Here is a 21,925-nt window from a genome sequence, read left to right as displayed (position 1 = left end):
GGGGTGGTCATGAATTAAGGTCCTTTTCGCTCTAGGACGCATAGTTTAGGAGATATGAGCAAAACAAGTTTTTCATATAAAAATTTCAATTTTTTCAGGATTTGGATGGAATTTTCAATTTTTTGGGGGTGGTCATGAATTAAGGTCCTTTTCGCTCTAGGACGCATAGTTTAAGAGATATGAGCAAAACAAGTTTTTCATATAAAAATTTAAATTTTTTCAGGATTTGGATGGAATTTTAAATTTTTTGGGGGTGGTCATGAATTAAGGTCCTTTTCGCTCTAGGACGCATAGTTTAGGAGATATGAGCAAAACAAGTTTTTCATATAAAAATTTAAATTTTTTCAGGATTTGGATGGAATTTTCAATTTTTTGGGAGTGGTCATGAATTGAGCTCCTTTTCGCTCTAGGACGCATAGTTTAAGAGATATGAGCAAAACAAGTTTTTCAATTTTTTTGGGGGTGGTCATGAATTAAGGTCCTTTTCGCTCTAGGACGCATAGTTTAGGAGATATGAGCAAAACAAGTTTTTCATATAAAAATTTCATTTTTTCAGGATTTGGATGGAATTTTCAATTTTTTGGGGGTGGTCATGAATTAAGCTCCTTTTCGCTCTAGGACGCATAGTTTAAGAGATATGAGCAAAACAAGTTTTTCATATCAAAATTTCAATTTTTTCAGGATTTGGATGGAATTTTCAATTTTTTGGAGGTGGTCATGAATTAAGCTCCTTTTCGCTCTAGGACGCATAGTTTAGGAGATATGAGCAAAACAAGTTTTTCATATCAAAATTTCATTTTTTTCAGGATTTGGATGGAATTTTAAATTTTTTGGGGGTGGTCATGAATTAAGCTCCTTTTCGCTCTAGGACGCATAGTTTAGGAGATATGAGCAAAACAAGTTTTTCATATAAAAATTTCAATTTTTTCAGGATTTGGATGGAATTTTCAATTTTTTGGGGGTGGTCATGAATTAAGGTCCTTGTCGCTCTAGGACGCATAGTTTAAGAGATATGAGCAAAACAAGTTTTTCATATAAAAATTTCAATTTTTTCAGGATTTGGATGGAATTTTCAATTTTTTGGGGGTGGTCATGAATTAAGGTCCTTTTCGCTCTAGAACGCATAGTTTAGGAGATATGAGCAAAACAAGTTTTTCATATAAAAATTTCAATTTTTTCAGGATTTGGATGGAATTTTCAATTTTTTGGGGGTGGTCATGAATTAAGCTCCTTTTCGCTCTAGGACGCATAGTTTAGGAGATATGAGCAAAACAAGTTTTTCATATAAAAATTTCAATTTTTTCAGGATTTGGATGGAATTTTCAATTTTTTGGGGGTGGTCATGAATTAAGCTCCTTTTCGCTCTAGGACGCATAGTTTAGGAGATATGAGCAAAACAAGTTTTTCATATAAAAATTTCAATTTTTTCAGGATTTGGATGGAATTTTCAATTTTTTGGGGGTGGTCATGAATTAAGGTCCTTTTCGCTCTAGAACGCATAGTTTAGGAGATATGAGCAAAACAAGTTTTTCATATAAAAATTTCAATTTTTTCAGGATTTGGATGGAATTTTCAATTTTTTGGGGGTGGTCATGAATTAAGGTCCTTTTCGCTCTAGAACGCATAGTTTAGGAGATATGAGCAAAACAAGTTTTTCATATAAAAATTTCAATTTTTTCAGGATTTGGATGGAATTTTCAATTTTTTGGGGGTGGTCATGAATTAAGGTCCTTTTCGCTCTAGGACGCATAGTTTAGGAGATATGAGCAAAACAAGTTTTTCATATAAAAATTTCAATTTTTTCTGGATTTGGATGGAATTTTCAATTTTTTGGGGGTGGTCATGAATTAAGCTCCTTTTCGCTCTAGGACGCATAGTTTAAGAGATATGAGCATACCAAGTTTTTCATATAAAAATTTCAATTTTTTCAGGATTTGGATGGAATTTTAAATTTTTTGGGGGTGATCATGAATTAAGCTCCTTTTCGCTCTAGGACGCATAGTTTAAGAGATATGAGCAAAACAAGTTTTTCATATAAAAATTTCAATTTTTTCAGGATTTGGATGGAATTTTCAATTTTTTGGGGGTGGTCATGAATTAAGCTCCTTTTTGGGGTAGGTCATGAATTAAGCTCCTTTTCGCTCTAGGACGCATAGTTTAGGAGATATGAGCAAAACAAGTTTTTCATATAAAAATTCAATTTTTTCAGGATTTGGATGGAATATTCAATTTTTTGGGGGTGGTCATGAATTAAGCTTCTTTTCGCTCTAGGACGCATAGTTTAGGAGATATGAGCAAAACAAGTTTTTCATATAAAAATTTCAATTTTTTCAGGATTTGGATGGAATTTTAAATTTTTTGGGGGTGGTCATGAATTAAGCTCCTTTTCGCTCTAGGACGCATAGTTTAAGAGATATGAGCAAAACAAGTTTTTCATATAAAAATTTCAATTTTTTCAGGATTTGGATGGAATTTTCAATTTTTTGGGGGTGGTCATGAATTAAGCTCCTTTTTGGGGTAGGTCATGAATTAAGCTCCTTTTCGCTCTAGGACGCATAGTTTAGGAGATATGAGCAAAACAAGTTTTTCATATAAAAATTTCAATTTTTTCAGGATTTGGATGGAATTTTCAATTTTTTGGGGGTGGTCATGAATTAAGCTCCTTTTTGGGGTAGGTCATGCATTAAGCTCCTTTTCGCTCTAGGACGCATAGTTTAGGAGATATGAGCAAAACAAGTTTTTCATATAAAAATTTAAATTTTTTCAGGATTTGGATGGAATATTCAATTTTTTGGGGGTGGTCATGAATTAAGCTTCTTTTCGCTCTAGGACGCATAGTTTAAGAGATATGAGCAAAACAAGTTTTTCATATAAAAATTTCAATTTTTTCAGGATTTGGATGGAATTTTAAATTTTTTGGGGGTGGTCATGAATTAAGCTCCTTTTCGCTCTAGGACGCATAGTTTAAGAGATATGAGCAAAACAAGTTTTTCATATAAAAATTTCAATTTTTTCAGGATTTGGATGGAATTTTCAATTTTTTGGGGGTGGTCATGAATTAAGGTCCTTTTTGGGGTAGGTCATGAATTAAGCTCCTTTTCGCTCTAGGACGCATAGTTTAGGAGATATGAGCAAAACAAGTTTTTCATATAAAAATTTCAATTTTTTCAGGATTTGGATGGAATTTTCAATTTTTTGGGGGTGGTCATGAAGTAAGCTCCTTTTTGGGGTAGGTCATGAATTATGCTCCTTTTCGCTCTAGGACGCATAGTTTAGGAGATATGAGCAAAACAAGTTTTTCATATAAAAATTTCAATTTTTTCAGGATTTGGATGGAATATTCAATTTTTTGGGGGTGGTCATGAATTAAGCTTCTTTTCGGTCTAGGACGCATAGTTTAGGAGATATGAGCAAAACAAGTTTTTCATATAAAAATTTCAATTTTTTCAGGATTTGGATGGAATTTTAAATTTTTTGGGGGTGGTCATGAATTAAGCTCCTTTTCGCTCTAGGACGCATAGTTTAAGAGATATGAGCAAAACAAGTTTTTCATATAAAAATTTCAATTTTTTCAGGATTTGGATGGAATTTTCAATTTTTTGGGGGTGGTCATGAATTAAGCTCCTTTTTGGGGTAGGTCATGAATTAAGCTCCTTTTCGCTCTAGGACGCATAGTTTAGGAGATATGAGCAAAACAAGTTTTTAATATAAAAATTTCAATTTTTTCAGGATTTGGATGGAATTTTCAATTTTTTGGGGGTGGTCATGAATTAAGGTCCTTGTCGCTCTAGGACACATAGTTTAAGAGATATGAGCAAAACAAGTTTTTCATATAAAAATTTCAATTTTCTCAGGATTTGGATGGAATTTTCAATTTTTTGGGGGTGGTCATGATTTAAGGTCCTTTTCGCTCTAGAACGCATAGTTTAGGAGATATGAGCAAAACAAGTTTTTCATATAAAAATTTCAATTTTTTCAGGATTTGGATGGAATTTTCAATTTTTTGGGGGTGGTCATGAATTAAGCTCCTTTTCGCTCTAGGACGCATAGTTTAGGAGATATGAGCAAAACAAGTTTTTCATATAAAAATTTCAATTTTTTCAGGATTTGGATGGAATTTTCAATTTTTTGGGGGTGGTCATGAATTAAGCTCCTTTTCGCTCTAGGACGCATAGTTTAGGAGATATGAGCAAAACAAGTTTTTCATATAAAAATTTCAATTTTTTCAGGATTTGGATGGAATTTTCAATTTTTTGGGGGTGGTCATGAATTAAGGTCCTTGTCGCTCTAGGACGCATAGTTTAAGAGATATGAGCAAAACAAGTTTTTCATATAAAAATTTCAATTTTTTCAGGATTTGGATGGAATTTTCAATTTTTTGGGGGTGGTCATGAATTAAGGTCCTTTTCGCTCTAGAACGCATAGTTTAGGAGATATGAGCAAAACAAGTTTTTCATATAAAAATTTCAATTTTTTCAGGATTTGGATGGAATTTTCAATTTTTTGGGGGTGGTCATGAATTAAGCTCCTTTTCGCTCTAGGATGCATAGTTTAGGAGATATGAGCAAAACAAGTTTTTCATATAAAAATTTCAATTTTTTCTGGATTTGGATGGAATTTTCAATTTTTTGGGGGTGGTCATGAATTAAGCTCCTTTTCGCTCTAGGACGCATAGTTTAAGAGATATGAGCAAACCAAGTTTTTCATATAAAAATTTCAATTTTTTCAGGATTTGGATGGAATTTTAAATTTTTTGGGGGTGATCATGAATTAAGCTCCTTTTCGCTCTAGGACGCATAGTTTAAGAGATATGAGCAAAACAAGTTTTTCATATAAAAATTTCAATTTTTTCAGGATTTGGATGGAATTTTCAATTTTTTGGGGGTGGTCATGAATTAAGCCCCTTTTTGGGGTAGGTCATGAATTAAGCTCCTTTTCGCTCTAGGACGCATAGTTTAGGAGATATGAGCAAAACAAGTTTTTCATATAAAAATTTCAATTTTTTCAGGATTTGGATGGAATATTCAATTTTTTGGGGGTGGTCATGAATTAAGCTCCTTTTCGCTCTAGGACGCATAGTTTAGGAGATATGAGCGAAACAAGTTTTTCATATAAAAATTTCAATTTTTTCAGGATTTGGATGGAATATTCAATTTTTTGGGGGTGGTCATGAATTAAGCTTCTTTTCGCTCTAGGACGCATAGTTTAGGAGATATGAGCAAAACAAGTTTTTCATATAAAAATTTCAATTTTTTCAGGATTTGGATGGAATTTTAAATTTTTTGGGGGTGGTCATGAATTAAGCTCCTTTTCGCTCTAGGACGCATAGTTTAAGAGATATGAGCAAAACAAGTTTTTCATATAAAAATTTAAATTTTTTCAGGATTTGGATGGAATTTTCAATTTTTTGGGGGTGGTCATGAATTAAGGTCCTTTTCGCTCTAGGGCGCATAGTTTAGGAGATATGAGCAAAACAAGTTTTACATATAAAAATTTCAATTTTTTCAGGATTTGGATGGAATTTTCAATTTTTTGGGAGTGGTCATGAATTAAGCTCCTTTTCGCTCTAGGACGCATAGTTTAAGAGATATGAGCAAAACAAGTTTTTCATATAAACATTTCAATTTTTTCAGGATTTGGATGGAATTTTCAATTTTTTGGGAGTGGTCATGAATTAAGCTCCTTTTCGCTCTAGGACGCATAGTTTAAGAGATATGAGCAAAACAAGTTTTTCATATAAAAATTTAAAAATTTTCAGGATTTGGATGGAATTTTCAATTTTTTGGGGGTGGTCATGAATTAAGGTCCTTTTCGCTCTAGGACGCATAGTTTAGGAGATATGAACAAAACAAGTTTTACATATAAAAATTTCAATTTTTTCAGGATTTGAATGGAATTTTAAATTTTTTGGAGTGGTCATGAATTAAGCTCCTTTTCGCTCTAGGACGCATAGTTTAAGAGATATGAGCAAAACAAGTTTTTCATATAAAAATTTCAATTTTTTCAGGATTTGGATGGAATTTTCAATTTTTTGGGGGTGGTCATGAATTAAGCTCCTTTTCGCTCTAGGACGCATAGTTTAGGAGATATGAGCAAAACAAGTTTTTCATATAAAAATTTCAATTTTTTCAGGATTTGGATGGAATATTCAATTTTTTGGGGGTGGTCATGAATTAAGCTCCTTTTCGCTCTATGACGCATAGTTTAAAAGATATGAGCAAAACAAGTTTTTCATATAAAAATTTCAATTTTTTCAGGATTTGGATGGAATTTTAAATTTTTTGGGGGTGGTCATGAATTAAGCTCCTTTTCGCTCTAGGACGCATAGTTTAAGAGATATGAGCAAAACAAGTTTTCCATATAAAAATTTCAATTTTTTCAGGATTTGGATGGAATTTTCAATTTTTTGGGGGTGGTCATGAATTAAGCTCCTTTTTGGGGTAGGTCATGAATTAAGCTCCTTTTCGCTCTAGGACGCATAGTTTAGGAGATATGAGCAAAACAAGTTTTTCATATAAAAATTTCAATTTTTTCAGGATTTGGATGGAATTTTCAATTTTTTGGGAGTGGTCATGAATTAAGCTCCTTTTCGCTCTGGGACGCATAGTTTAGGAGATATGAGCAAAACAAGTTTTTCATATAAAAATTTCAATTTTTTCAGGATTTGGATGGTATTTTCAATTTTTTGGGGGTGGTCATGAATTAAGCTCCTTTTCGCTCTAGGACGCATAGTTTAAGAGATATGAGCAAAACAAGTTTTTCATATAAAAATTTCAATTTTTTCAGGATTTGAATGGAATTTTAAATTTTTTGGGGGTGGTCATGAATTAAGCTCCTTTTCGCTCTAGGACGCATAGTTTAAGAGATATGAGCAAAACAAGTTTTTCATATAAAAATTTCAATTTTTTCAGGATTTGAATGGAATTTTAAATTTTTTGGGGGTGGTCATGAATTAAGCTCCTTTTCGCTCTAGGACGCATAGTTTAAGAGATATGAGCAAAACAAGTTTTCCATATAAAAATTTCAATTTTTTCAGGATTTGGATGGAATTTTCAATTTTTTGGGGGTGGTCATGAATTAAGCTCCTTTTCGCTCTAGACGCATAGTTTAGGAGATATGAGCAAAACAAGTTTTTCATATAAAAATTTCAATTTTTTCAGGATTTGGATGGAATTTTCAATTTTTTGGGGGTGGTCATGAATTAAGCTCCTTTTTGGGGTAGGTCATGAATTAAGCTCCTTTTCGCTCTAGGACGCATAGTTTAGGAGATATGAGCAAAACAAGTTTTTCATATAAAAATTTCAATTTTTTCAGGATTTGGATGGAATTTTCAATTTTTTGGGGGTGGTCATGAATTAAGCTCCTTTTTGGGGTAGGTCATGCATTAAGCTCCTTTTCGCTCTAGGACGCATAGTTTAGGAGATATGAGCAAAACAAGTTTTTCATATAAAAATTTAAATTTTTTCAGGATTTGGATGGAATATTCAATTTTTTGGGGGTGGTCATGAATTAAGCTTCTTTTCGCTCTAGGACGCATAGTTTAAGAGATATGAGCAAAACAAGTTTTTCATATAAAAATTTCAATTTTTTCAGGATTTGGATGGAATTTTAAATTTTTTGGGGGTGGTCATGAATTAAGCTCCTTTTCGCTCTAGGACGCATAGTTTAAGAGATATGAGCAAAACAAGTTTTTCATATAAAAATTTCAATTTTTTCAGGATTTGGATGGAATTTTCAATTTTTTGGGGGTGGTCATGAATTAAGGTCCTTTTTGGGGTAGGTCATGAATTAAGCTCCTTTTCGCTCTAGGACGCATAGTTTAGGAGATATGAGCAAAACAAGTTTTTCATATAAAAATTTCAATTTTTTCAGGATTTGGATGGAATTTTCAATTTTTTGGGGGTGGTCATGAATTAAGCTCCTTTTTGGGGTAGGTCATGAATTATGCTCCTTTTCGCTCTAGGACGCATAGTTTAGGAGATATGAGCAAAACAAGTTTTTCATATAAAAATTTCAATTTTTTCAGGATTTGGATGGAATATTCAATTTTTTGGGGGTGGTCATGAATTAAGCTTCTTTTCGGTCTAGGACGCATAGTTTAGGAGATATGAGCAAAACAAGTTTTTCATATAAAAATTTCAATTTTTTCAGGATTTGGATGGAATTTTAAATTTTTTGGGGGTGGTCATGAATTAAGCTCCTTTTCGCTCTAGGACGCATAGTTTAAGAGATATGAGCAAAACAAGTTTTTCATATAAAAATTTCAATTTTTTCAGGATTTGGATGGAATTTTCAATTTTTTGGGGGTGGTCATGAATTAAGCTCCTTTTTGGGGTAGGTCATGAATTAAGCTCCTTTTCGCTCTAGGACGCATAGTTTAGGAGATATGAGCAAAACAAGTTTTTAATATAAAAATTTCAATTTTTTCAGGATTTGGATGGAATTTTCAATTTTTTGGGGGTGGTCATGAATTAAGGTCCTTGTCGCTCTAGGACGCATAGTTTAAGAGATATGAGCAAAACAAGTTTTTCATATAAAAATTTCAATTTTTTCAGGATTTGGATGGAATTTTCAATTTTTTGGGGGTGGTCATGATTTAAGGTCCTTTTCGCTCTAGAACGCATAGTTTAGGAGATATGAGCAAAACAAGTTTTTCATATAAAAATTTCAATTTTTTCAGGATTTGGATGGAATTTTCAATTTTTTGGGGGTGGTCATGAATTAAGCTCCTTTTCGCTCTAGGACGCATAGTTTAGGAGATATGAGCAAAACAAGTTTTTCATATAAAAATTTCAATTTTTTCAGGATTTGGATGGAATTTTCAATTTTTTGGGGGTGGTCATGAATTAAGCTCCTTTTCGCTCTAGGACGCATAGTTTAGGAGATATGAGCAAAACAAGTTTTTCATATAAAAATTTCAATTTTTTCAGGATTTGGATGGAATTTTCAATTTTTTGGGGGTGGTCATGAATTAAGGTCCTTGTCGCTCTAGGACGCATAGTTTAAGAGATATGAGCAAAACAAGTTTTTCATATAAAAATTTCAATTTTTTCAGGATTTGGATGGAATTTTCAATTTTTTGGGGGTGGTCATGAATTAAGGTCCTTTTCGCTCTAGAACGCATAGTTTAGGAGATATGAGCAAAACAAGTTTTTCATATAAAAATTTCAATTTTTTCAGGATTTGGATGGAATTTTCAATTTTTTGGGGGTGGTCATGAATTAAGCTCCTTTTCGCTCTAGGATGCATAGTTTAGGAGATATGAGCAAAACAAGTTTTTCATATAAAAATTTCAATTTTTTCTGGATTTGGATGGAATTTTCAATTTTTTGGGGGTGGTCATGAATTAAGCTCCTTTTCGCTCTAGGACGCATAGTTTAAGAGATATGAGCAAACCAAGTTTTTCATATAAAAATTTCAATTTTTTCAGGATTTGGATGGAATTTTAAATTTTTTGGGGGTGATCATGAATTAAGCTCCTTTTCGCTCTAGGACGCGTAGTTTAAGAGATATGAGCAAAACAAGTTTTTCATATAAAAATTTCAATTTTTTCAGGATTTGGATGGAATTTTCAATTTTTTGGGGGTGGTCATGAATTAAGCCCCTTTTTGGGGTAGGTCATGAATTAAGCTCCTTTTCGCTCTAGGACGCATAGTTTAGGAGATATGAGCAAAACAAGTTTTTCATATAAAAATTTCAATTTTTTCAGGATTTGGATGGAATATTCAATTTTTTGGGGGTGGTCATGAATTAAGCTCCTTTTCGCTCTAGGACGCATAGTTTAGGAGATATGAGCAAAACAAGTTTTTCATATAAAAATTTCAATTTTTTCAGGATTTGGATGGAATATTCAATTTTTTGGGGGTGGTCATGAATTAAGCTTCTTTTCGCTCTAGGACGCATAGTTTAGGAGATATGAGCAAAACAAGTTTTTCATATAAAAATTTCAATTTTTTCAGGATTTGGATGGAATTTTAAATTTTTTGGGGGTGGTCATGAATTAAGCTCCTTTTTGCTCTAGGACGCATAGTTTAAGAGATATGAGCAAAACAAGTTTTTCATATAAAAATTTAAATTTTTTCAGGATTTGGATGGAATTTTCAATTTTTTGGGGGTGGTCATGAATTAAGGTCCTTTTCGCTCTAGGGCGCATAGTTTAGGAGATATGAGCAAAACAAGTTTTACATATAAAAATTTCAATTTTTTCAGGATTTGGATGGAATTTTCAATTTTTTGGGAGTGGTCATGAATTAAGCTCCTTTTCGCTCTAGGACGCATAGTTTAAGAGATATGAGCAAAACAAGTTTTTCATATAAACATTTCAATTTTTTCAGGATTTGGATGGAATTTTCAATTTTTTGGGAGTGGTCATGAATTAAGCTCCTTTTCGCTCTAGGACGCATAGTTTAAGAGATATGAGCAAAACAAGTTTTTCATATAAAAATTTCAAAATTTTCAGGATTTGGATGGAATTTTCACTTTTTTGGGGGTGGTCATGAATTAAGGTCCTTTTCGCTCTAGGACGCATAGTTTAGGAGATATGAGCAAAACAAGTTTTACATATAAAAATTTCAATTTTTTCAGGATTTGAATGGAATTTTAAATTTTTTGGAGTGGTCATGAATTAAGCTCCTTTTCGCTCTAGGACGCATAGTTTAAGAGATATGAGCAAAACAAGTTTTTCATATAAAAATTTCAATTTTTTCAGGATTTGGATGGAATTTTCAATTTTTTGGGGGTGGTCATGAATTAAGCTCCTTTTCGCTCTAGGACGCATAGTTTAGGAGATATGAGCAAAACAAGTTTTTCATATAAAAATTTCAATTTTTTCAGGATTTGGATGGAATATTCAATTTTTTGGGGGTGGTCATGAATTAAGCTTCTTTTCGCTCTAGGACGCATAGTTTAGGAGATATGAGCAAAACAAGTTTTTCATATAAAAATTTCAATTTTTTCAGGATTTGGATGGAATTTTAAATTTTTTGGGGGTGGTCATGAATTAAGCTCCTTTTCGCTCTAGGACGCATAGTTTAAGAGATATGAGCAAAACAAGTTTTTCATATAAAAATTTCAATTTTTTCAGGATTTGGATGGAATTTTAAATTTTTTGGGGGTGGTCATGAATTAAGCTCTTTTTCGCTCTAGAACGCATAGTTTAGGAGATATGAGCAAAACAAGTTTTTCATATAAAAATTTCAATTTTTTCAGGATTTGGATGGAATTTTCAATTTTTTGGCAGTGGTCATGAATTAAGCTTCTTTTTCGCTCTAGGACGCATAGTTTAAGAGATATGAGTAAAACAAGTTTTTCATATAAAAATTTCAAATTTTTCAGGATTTGGATGGAATTTTCAATTTTTTGGGGGTGGTCATGAATTAAGGTCCTTTTCGCTCTAGGACGCATAGTTTAGGAGATATGAGCAAAACAAGTTTTTCATATAAAAATTTCAATTTTTTCAGGATTTGGATGGAATTTTCAATTTATTGGGGGTGGTCATGAATTAAGCTCCTTTTCGCTCTAGACGCATAGTTTAGGAGATATGAGCAAAACAAGTTTTTCATATAAAAAAAGCTCCTTTTTATGGTAGGTCATTAATTAAGCTCCTTTTCGCTCTGGGACGCATAGTTTAGGAGATATGCGCAAAACAAGTTTTTCATATAAAAATTTCAATTTTTTCGCATAGTTTAGGAGATATGAGCAAAACAAGTTTTTCATATAAAAATTTCAATTTTTTCAGGATTTGGATGGAATTTTCAATTTTTTGGGGGTGGTCATGAATTAAGCTCCTTTTCGCTCTAGGACGCATAGTTTAAGAGATATGAGCAAAACAAGTTTTTCATATAAAAATTTCAATTTTTTCAGGATTTGGATGGAATTTTCAATTTTTTGGGGGTGGTCATGAATTAAGGTCCTTTTCGCTCTAGGACGCATAGTTTAGGAGATATGAGCAAAACAAGTTTTACATATAAAAATTTCAATTTTTTCAGGATTTGGATGGAATTTTCAATTTTTTGGGAGTGGTCATGAATTAAGCTCCTTTTCGCTCTAGGACGCATAGTTTAAGAGATATGAGCAAAACAAGTTTTTCATATAAACATTTCAATTTTTTCAGGATTTGGATGGAATTTTCAATTTTTTGGGAGTGGTCATGAATTAAGCTCCTTTTCGCTCTAGGACGCATAGTTTAAGAGATATGAGCAAAACAAGTTTTTCATATAAAAATTTCAAAATTTTCAGGATTTGGATGGAATTTTCAATTTTTTGGGGGTGGTCATGAATTAAGGTCCTTTTCGCTCTAGGACGCATAGTTTAGGAGATATGAGCAAAACAAGTTTTACATATAAAAATTTCAATTTTTTCAGGATTTGAATGGAATTTTAAATTTTTTGGGAGTGGTCATGAATTAAGCTCCTTTTCGCTCTAGGACGCATAGTTTAAGAGATATGAGCAAAACAAGTTTTTCATATAAAAATTTCAATTTTTTCAGGATTTGGATGGAATTTTCAATTTATTGGGGGTGGTCATGAATTAAGCTCCTTTTCGCTCTAGGACGCATAGTTTAAGAGATATGAGCAAAACAAGTTTTTCATATAAAAATTTCAATTTTTTCAGGATTTGAATGTAATTTTCAATTTTTTGGGGTAGGTCATGAATTAAGCTCCTTTTCGCTCTAGGACGCATAGTTTAGGAGATATGAGCAAAACAAGTTTTTCATATAAAAATTTCAATTTTTTCAGGATTTGGATGGAATTTTTAATTTTTTGGGGGTGGTCATGAATTAAGCTCCCTTTCGCTCTAGGACGCATAGTTTAGGAGATATGAGCAAAACAAATTTTTCATATAAAAATTTCAATTTTTTCAGGATTTGGATGGAATTTTTAATTTTTTGGGGTGGTCATGAATTAAGGTCCTTTTTGCTCTAGGACGCATAGTTTAGGAGATATGAGCAAAACAAGTTTTTCATATAAAAATTTAAATTTTTTCAGGATTTGGATGGAATTTTCAATTTTTTGGGGGTGGTCATGAATTAAGGTCCTGTTCGCTCTAGGACGCATAGTTTAGGAGATATGAGCAAAACAAGTTTTTCATATAAAAATTTCAATTTTTTCAGGATTTGGATGGAATTTTCATTTTTTTGGGGGTGGTCATGAATTAAGGTCCTTTTCGCTCTAGGACGCATAGTTTAGGAGATATGAGCAAAACAAGTTTTTCATATAAAAATTTCAATTTTTTCAGGATTTGGATGGAATTTTCATTTTTTTGGGGATGGTCATGAATTAAGCTCCTTTTCGCTCTAGGACGCATAGTTTAGGAGATATGAGCAAAACAAGTTTTTCATATAAAAATTTCAATTTTTTCAGGATTTGGATGGAATTTTCAATTTTTTTGGGGGTGGTCATGAATTAAGCTCCTTTTCGCTCTAGGACGCATAGTTTAAGAGATATGAGCAAAACAAGTTTTTCATATAAAAATTTCAATTTTTTTCAGGATTTGGATGGAATTTTAAATTTTTTGGGGGTGGTCATGAATTAAGCTCTTTTTCGCTCTAGAACGCATAGTTTAGGAGATATGAGCAAAACAAGTTTTTCATATAAAAATTTGAATTTTTTCAGGATTTGGATGGAATTTTCAATTTTTTGGCAGTGGTCATGAATTAAGCTTCTTTTTCGCTCTAGGACGCATAGTTTAAGAGATATGAGCAAAACAAGTTTTTCATATAAAAATTTCAAATTTTTCAGGCTTTGGATGGAATTTTCAATTTTTTGGGGGTGGTCATGAATTAAGGTCCTTTTCGCTCTAGGACGCATAGTTTAGGAGATATGAGCAAAACAAGTTTTTCATATAAAAATTTCAATTTTTTCAGGATTTGGATGGAATTTTCAATTTTTTGGGGGTGGTCATGAATTAAGGTCCTTTTCGCTCTAGGACGCATAGTTTAGGAGATATGAGCAAAACAAGTTTTTCATATAAAAATTTCAATTTTTTCAGGATTTGGATGGAATTTTCAATTTTTTGGGGGTGGTCATGAATTAAGCTCCTTTTCGCTCTAGGACGCATAGTTTAAGAGATATGAGCAAAACAAGTTTTTCATATAAAAATTTCAATTTTTTCAGGATTTGGATGGAATTTTAAATTTTTTGGGGGTGGTCATGAATTAAGCTCCTTTTCGCTCTAGGACGCTAGTTTAAGAGATATGAGCAAAACAAGTTTTTCATATAAAAATTTCAATTTTTTCAGGATTTGGATGGAATTTTCAATTTTTTGGGGGTGGTCATGAATTAAGCTCCTTTTCGGGGTAGGTCATGAATTAAGCTCCTTTTCGCTCTAGGACGCATAGTTTAGGAGATATGAGCAAAACAAGTTTTTCATATAAAAATTTCAATTTTTTCAGGATTTGGATGGAATATTCAATTTTTTGGGGGTGGTCATGAATTAAGCTTCTTTTCGCTCTAGGACGCATAGTTTAGGAGATATGAGCAAAACAAGTTTTTCATATAAAAATTTCAATTTTTTCAGGATTTGGATGGAATTTTCAATTTTTTGGGGGTGGTCATGAATTAAGCTCCTTTTCGCTCTAGGACGCATAGTTTAAGAGATATGAGCATAACAAGTTTTTCATATAAAAATTTCAATTTTTTCAGGATTTGGATGGAATTTTAAATTTTTTGGGGGTGGTCATGAATTAAGCTCCTTTTCGCTCTAGGACGCATAGTTTAAGAGATATGAGCAAAACAAGTTTTTCATATAAAAATTTCAATTTTTTCAGGATTTGGATGGAATTTTCAATTTTTTGGGGGTGGTCATGAATTAAGCTCCTTTTCGGGGTAGGTCATGAATTAAGCTCCTTTTCGCTCTAGGACGCATAGTTTAGGAGATATGAGCAAAACAAGTTTTTCATATAAAAATTTCAATTTTTTCAGGATTTGGATGGAATATTCAATTTTTTGGGGGTGGTCATGAATTAAGCTTCTTTTCGCTCTAGGACGCATAGTTTAGGAGATATGAGCAAAACAAGTTTTTCATATAAAAATTTCAATTTTTTCAGGATTTGGATGGAATTTTCAATTTTTTGGGGGTGGTCATGAATTAAGCTCCTTTTCGCTCTAGGACGCATAGTTTAGGAGATATGAGCAAAACAAGTTTTTCATATAAAAATTTCAATTTTTTCAGGATTTGGATGGAATTTTAAATTTTTTGGGGGTGGTCATGAATTAAGCTCCTTTTCGCTCTAGGACGCATAGTTTAAGAGATATGAGCAAAACAAGTTTTCCATATAAAAATTTCAATTTTTTCAGGATTTGGATGGAATTTTCAATTTTTTGGGGGTGGTCATGAATTAAGCTCCTTTTTGGGGTAGGTCATGAATTAAGCTCCTTTTCGCTCTAGGACGCATAGTTTAGGAGATATGAGCAAAACAAGTTTTTCATATAAAAATTTCAATTTTTTCAGGATTTGGATGGAATTTTCAATTTTTTGGGAGTGGTCATGAATTAAGCTCCTTTTCGCTCTGGGACGCATAGTTTAGGAGATATGAGCAAAACAAGTTTTTCATATAAAAATTTCAATTTTTTCAGGATTTGGATGGTATTTTCAATTTTTTGGAGGTGGTCATGAATTAAGCTCCTTTTCGCTCTAGGACGCATAGTTTAAGAGATATGAGCAAAACAAGTTTTTCATATAAAAATTTCAATTTTTTCAGGATTTTAATGGAATTTTAAATTTTTTGGGGGTGGTCATGAATTAAGCTCCTTTTCGCTCTAGGACGCATAGTTTAAGAGATATGAGCAAAACAAGTTTTTCATATAAAAATTTCAATTTTTTCAGGATTTGGATGGAATTTTCAATTTTTTGGCAGTGGTCATGAATTAAGCTTCTTTTTCGCTCTAGGACGCATAGTTTAAGAGATATGAGTAAAACAAGTTTTTCATATAAAAATTTCAAATTTTTCAGGATTTGGATGGAATTTTCAATTTTTTGGGGGTGGTCATGAATTAAGGTCCTTTTCGCTCTAGGACGCATAGTTTAGGAGATATGAGCAAAACAAGTTTTTCATATAAAAATTTCAATTTTTTCAGGATTTGGATGGAATTTTAAATTTTTTGTGGGTGGTCATGAATTAAGCTCCTTTTCGCTCTAGGACGCATAGTTTAAGAGATATGAGCAAAACAAGTTTTTCATATAAAAATTTCAATTTTTTCAGGATTTAGATGGAATTTTCAATTTTTTGGGGGTGGTCATGAATTAAGCTCCTTTTTGGGGTAGGTCATGAATTAAGCTCCTTTTCGCTCTGGGACGCATAGTTTAAGAGATATGAGCAAAACAAGTTTTTCATATAAAAATTTCAATTTTTTCAGGATTTGGATGGAATTTTCAATTTTTTGGGGGTGGTCATGAATTAAGCTCCTTTTCGCTCTAGACGCATAGTTTAGGAGATATGAGCAAAACAAGTTTTTCATATAAAAAAAAGCTCCTTTTTATGGTAGGTCATTAATTAAGCTCCTTTTCGCTCTGGGACGCATAGTTTAGGAGATATGCGCAAAACAAGTTTTTCATATAAAAATTTCAATTTTTTCGCATAGTTTAGGAGATATGAGCAAAACAAGTTTTTCATATAAAAATTTAAATTTTTTCAGGATTTGGATGGAATTTTCAATTTTTTGGGAGTGGTCATGAATTAAGTTCCTTTTCGCTCTAGGACGCATAGTTTAAGAGATATGAGCAAAACAAGTTTTTCATATAAAAATTTCAATTTTTTCAGGATTTGGATGGAATTTTCAATTTTTTGGGGGTGGTCATGAATTAAGGTCCTTTTCGCTCTAGGACGCATAGTTTAGGAGATATGAGCAAAACAAGTTTTACATATAAAAATTTCAATTTTTTCAGGATTTGGATGGAATTTTCAATTTTTTGGGAGTGGTCATGAATTAAGCTCCTTTTCGCTCTAGGACGCATAGTTTAAGAGATATGAGCAAAACAAGTTTTTCATATAAACATTTCAATTTCTTCAGGATTTGGATGGAATTTTCAATTTTTTGGGAGTGGTCATGAATTAAGCTCCTTTTCGCTCTAGGACGCATAGTTTAAGAGATATAAGCAAAACAAGTTTTTCATATAAAAATTTCAAAATTTTCAGGATTTGGATGGAATTTTCAATTTTTTGGGGGTGGTCATGAATTAAGGTCCTTTTCGCTCTAGGACGCATAGTTTAGGAGATATGAGCAAAACAAGTTTTACATATAAAAATTTCAATTTTTTCAGGATTTGAATGGAATTTTAAATTTTTTGGGAGTGGTCATGAATTAAGCTCCTTTTCGCTCTAGGACGCATAGTTTAAGAGATATGAGCAAAACAAGTTTTTCATATAAAAATTTCAATTTTTTCAGGATTTGGATGGAATTTTCAATTTTTTGGGGGTGGTCATGAATTAAGCTCCTTTTCGCTCTAGGACGCATAGTTTAAGAGATATGAGCAAAACAAGTTTTTCATATAAAAATTTCAATTTTTTCAGGATTTGGATGTAATTTTCAATTTTTTGGGGTAGGTCATGAATTAAGCTCCTTTTCGATCTAGGACGCATAGTTTAGGAGATATGAGCAAAACAAGTTTTTCATATAAAAATTTCAATTTTTTCAGGATTTGGATGGAATTTTTAATTTTTTGGGGGTGGTCATGAATTAAGCTCCCTTTCGCTCTAGGACGCATAGTTTAGGAGATATGAGCAAAACAAGTTTTTCATATAAAAATTTCAATTTTTTCAGGATTTGGATGGAATTTTTAATTTTTTGGGGTGGTCATGAATTAAGGTCCTTTTTGCTCTAGGACGCATAGTTTAGGAGATATGAGCAAAACAAGTTTTTCATATAAAAATTTCAATTTTTTCAGGATTTGGATGGAATTTTCAATTTTTTGGGGGTGGTCATGAATTAAGGTCCTTTTCGCTCTAGGACGCATAGTTTAGGAGATATGAGCAAAACAAGTTTTTCATATAAAAATTTCAATTTTTTCAGGATTTGGATGGAATTTTCATTTTTTTGGGGGTGGTCATGAATTAAGGTCCTTTTCGCTCTAGGACGCATAGTTTAGGAGATATGAGCAAAACAAGTTTTTCATATAAAAATTTCAATTTTTTCAGGATTTGGATGGAATTTTCATTTTTTTGGGGATGGTCATGAATTAAGCTCCTTTTCGCTCTAGGACGCATAGTTTAGGAGATATGAGCAAAACAAGTTTTTCATATAAAAATTTCAATTTTTTCAGGATTTGGATGGAATTTTCAATTTTTTTGGGGGTGGTCATGAATTAAGCTCCTTTTCGCTCTAGGACGCATAGTTTAAGAGATATGAGCAAAACAAGTTTTTCATATAAAAATTTCAATTTTTTTCAGGATTTGGATGGAATTTTAAATTTTTTGGGGGTGGTCATGAATTAAGCTCTTTTTCGCTCTAGAACGCATAGTTTAGGAGATATGAGCAAAACAAGTTTTTCATATAAAAATTTCAATTTTTTCAGGATTTGGATGGAATTTTCAATTTTTTGGCAGTGGTCATGAATTAAGCTTCTTTTTCGCTCTAGGACGCATAGTTTAAGAGATATGAGCAAAACAAGTTTTTCATATAAAAATTTCAAATTTTTCAGGATTTGGATGGAATTTTCAATTTTTTGGGGGTGGTCATGAATTGAGGTCCTTTTCGCTCTAGGACGCATAGTTTAGGAGATATGAGCAAAACAAGTTTTTCATATAAAAATTTCAATTTTTTCAGGATTTGGATGGAATTTTCAATTTTTTGGGGGTGGTCATGAATTAAGCTCCTTTTCGCTCTAGGACGCATAGTTTAAGAGATATGAGCAAAACAAGTTTTTCATATAAAAATTTCAATTTTTTCAGGATTTGGATGGAATTTTCAATTTTTTGGGGGTGGTCATGAATTAAGCTCCTCTTTGGGGTAGGTCATGAATTAAGCTCCTTTTCGCTCTAGGACGCATAGTTTAGGAGATATGAGCAAAACAAGTTTTTCATATAAAAATTTCAATTTTTTCAGGATTTGGATGGGATTTTCAATTTTTTGGGGGTGGTCATGAATTAAGCTTCTTTTCGCTCTAGGACGCATAGTTTAGGAGATATGAGCAAAACAAGTTTTTCATATAAAAATTTCAATTTTTTCAGGATTTGGATGGAATTTTCAATTTTTTGGGGGTGGTCATGAATTAAGCTCCTTTTCGCTCTAGGACGCATAGTTTAAGAGATATGAGCAAAACAAGTTTTTCATATAAAAATTTAAATTTTTTCAGGATTTGGATGGAATTTTAAATTTTTTGGGGGTGGTCATGAATTAAGCTCCTTTTCGCTCTAGGACGCATAGTTTAAGAGATATGAGCAAAACAAGTTTTTCATATAAAAATTTCAATTTTTTCAGGATTTGGATGGAATTTTCAATTTTTTGGGGGTGGTCATGAATTAAGCTCCTTTTTAGGGTAGGTCATGAATTAAGCTCCTTTTCGCTCTAGGACGCATAGTTTAGGAGATATGAGCAAAACAAGTTTTTCATATAAAAATTTCAATTTTTTCAGGATTTGGATGGAATTTTCAATTTTTTGGGGGTGGTCATGAATTAAGCTCCTTTTCGCTCTAGACGCATAGTTTAGGAGATATGAGCAAAACAAGTTTTTCATATAAAAAAAGCTCCTTTTTGGGGTAGGTCATTAATTAAGCTCCTTTTCGCTCTAGGACGCATAGTTTAAGAGATATGAGCAAAACAAGTTTTTCATATAAAAATTTCAATTTTTTCAGGATTTGGGTGGAATTTTAAATTTTTTGGGGGTGGTCATGAATTAAGGTCCTTTTCGCTCTAGGACGCATAGTTTACGAGATATGAGAAAAACAAGTTTTTCATATAAAAATTTCAATTTTTTCAGGATTTGGATGGAATTTTCAATTTTTTGGGGGTGGTCATGAATTAAGGTCCTTTTCGCTCTAGGACGCATAGTTTACGAGATATGAGCAAAACAAGTTTTTCATATAAAAATTTCAATTTTTTCAGGATTTGGATGGAATTTTCAATTTTTTGGGAGTGGTCATGAATTAAGCTCCTTTTCGCTCTAGGACGCATAGTTTAAGAGATATGAGCAAAACAAGTTTTTCATATAAAAATTTCAATTTTTTCAGGATTTGGATGGAATTTTCAATTTTTTGGGGGTGGTCATGAATTAAGCTCCTTTTCGCTCTAGGACGCATAGTTTAGGAGATATGAGCAAAACAAGTTTTTCATATAAAAATTTCAATTTTTTCAGGATTTGGATGGAATTTTCAATTTTTTGGCAGTGGTCATGAATTAAGCTCCTTTTCGCTCTAGACGCATAGTTTAGGAGATATGAGCAAAACAAGTTTTTCATATAAAAATTTCAATTTTTTCGTATAGTTTAGGAGATATGAGCAAAACAAGTTTTTCATATAAAAATTTCAATTTTTTCAGGATTTGGATGGTATTTTCAATTTTTTGGGGGTGGTCATGAATTAAGCTCCTTTTCGCTCTAGGACGCATAGTTTAAGAGATATGAGCAAAACAAGTTTTTCATATAAAAATTTCAATTTTTTTAGGATTTGAATGGAATTTTAAATTTTTTGGGGGTGGTCATGAATTAAGCTCCTTTTCGCTCTAGGACGCATAGTTTAAGAGATATGAGCAAAACAAGTTTTTCATATAAAAATTTCAATTTTTTCAGGATTTGGATGGAATTTTAAATTTTTTGGGGGTGGTCATGAATTAAGCTCCTTTTCGCTCTAGACGCATAGTTTAGGAGATATGAGCAAAACAAGTTTTTCATATAAAAAAAAGCTCCTTTTTGGGGTAGGTCATTAATTAAGCTCCTTTTCGCTCTAGGACGCATAGTTTACGAGATATGAGCAAAACAAGTTTTTCATATAAAAATTTCAATTTTTTCAGGATTTGGATGGAATTTTCAATTTTTTGGGAGTGGTCATGAATTAAGCTCCTTTTCGCTCTAGGACGCATAGTTTAAGAGATATGAGCAAAACAAGTTTTTCATATAAAAATTTCAATTTTTTCAGGATTTGGATGGAATTTTCAATTTTTTGGGAGTGGTCATGAATTAAGCTCCTTTTCGCTCTAGGACGCATAGTTTAAGAGATATGAGCAAAACAAGTTTTTCATATAAACATTTAAATTTTTTCAGGATTTGGATGGAATTTTCAATTTTTTGGGAGTGGTCATGAATTAAGCTCCTTTTCGCTCTAGGACGCATAGTTTAAGAGATATGAGCAAAACAAGTTTTTCATATAAAAATTTCAAAATTTTCAGGATTTGGATGGAATTTTCAATTTTTTGGGGGTGGTCATGAATTAAGGTCCTTTTCGCTCTAGGACGCATAGTTTATGAGATATGAGCAAAACAAGTTTTACATATAAAAATTTCAATTTTTTCAGGATTTGAATGGAATTTTAAATTTTTTGGGAGTGGTCATGAATTAAGCTCCTTTTCGCTCTAGGACGCATAGTTTAAGAGATATGAGCAAAACAAGTTTTTCATATAAAAATTTCAATTTTTTCAGGATTTTGATGGAATTTTCAATTTTTTGGGGGTGGTCATGAATTAAGCTCCTTTTCGCTATAGGACGCATAGTTTAAGAGATATGAGCAAAACAAGTTTTTCATATAAAAATTTCAAAATTTGCAGGATTTGGATGGAATTTTCAATTTTTTGGGGGTGGTCATGAATTAAGGTCCTTTTCGCTCTAGGACGCATAGTTTAGGAGATATGAGCAAAACAAGTTTTTCATATAAAAATTTCAAATTTTTCAGGATTTGGATGGAATTTTCAATTTTTTGGGGGTGGTCATGAATTAAGGTCCTTTTCGCTCTAGGACGCATAGTTTAAGAGATATGAGCAAAACAAGTTTTTCATATAAA

Source organism: Haematobia irritans, chromosome 3 (assembly GCF_050003625.1).
Source record: "Haematobia irritans isolate KBUSLIRL chromosome 3, ASM5000362v1, whole genome shotgun sequence".
Taxonomy (NCBI): Eukaryota; Metazoa; Arthropoda; class Insecta; order Diptera; family Muscidae; genus Haematobia; species Haematobia irritans.
This window is presented reverse-complemented; position numbering follows the sequence as displayed.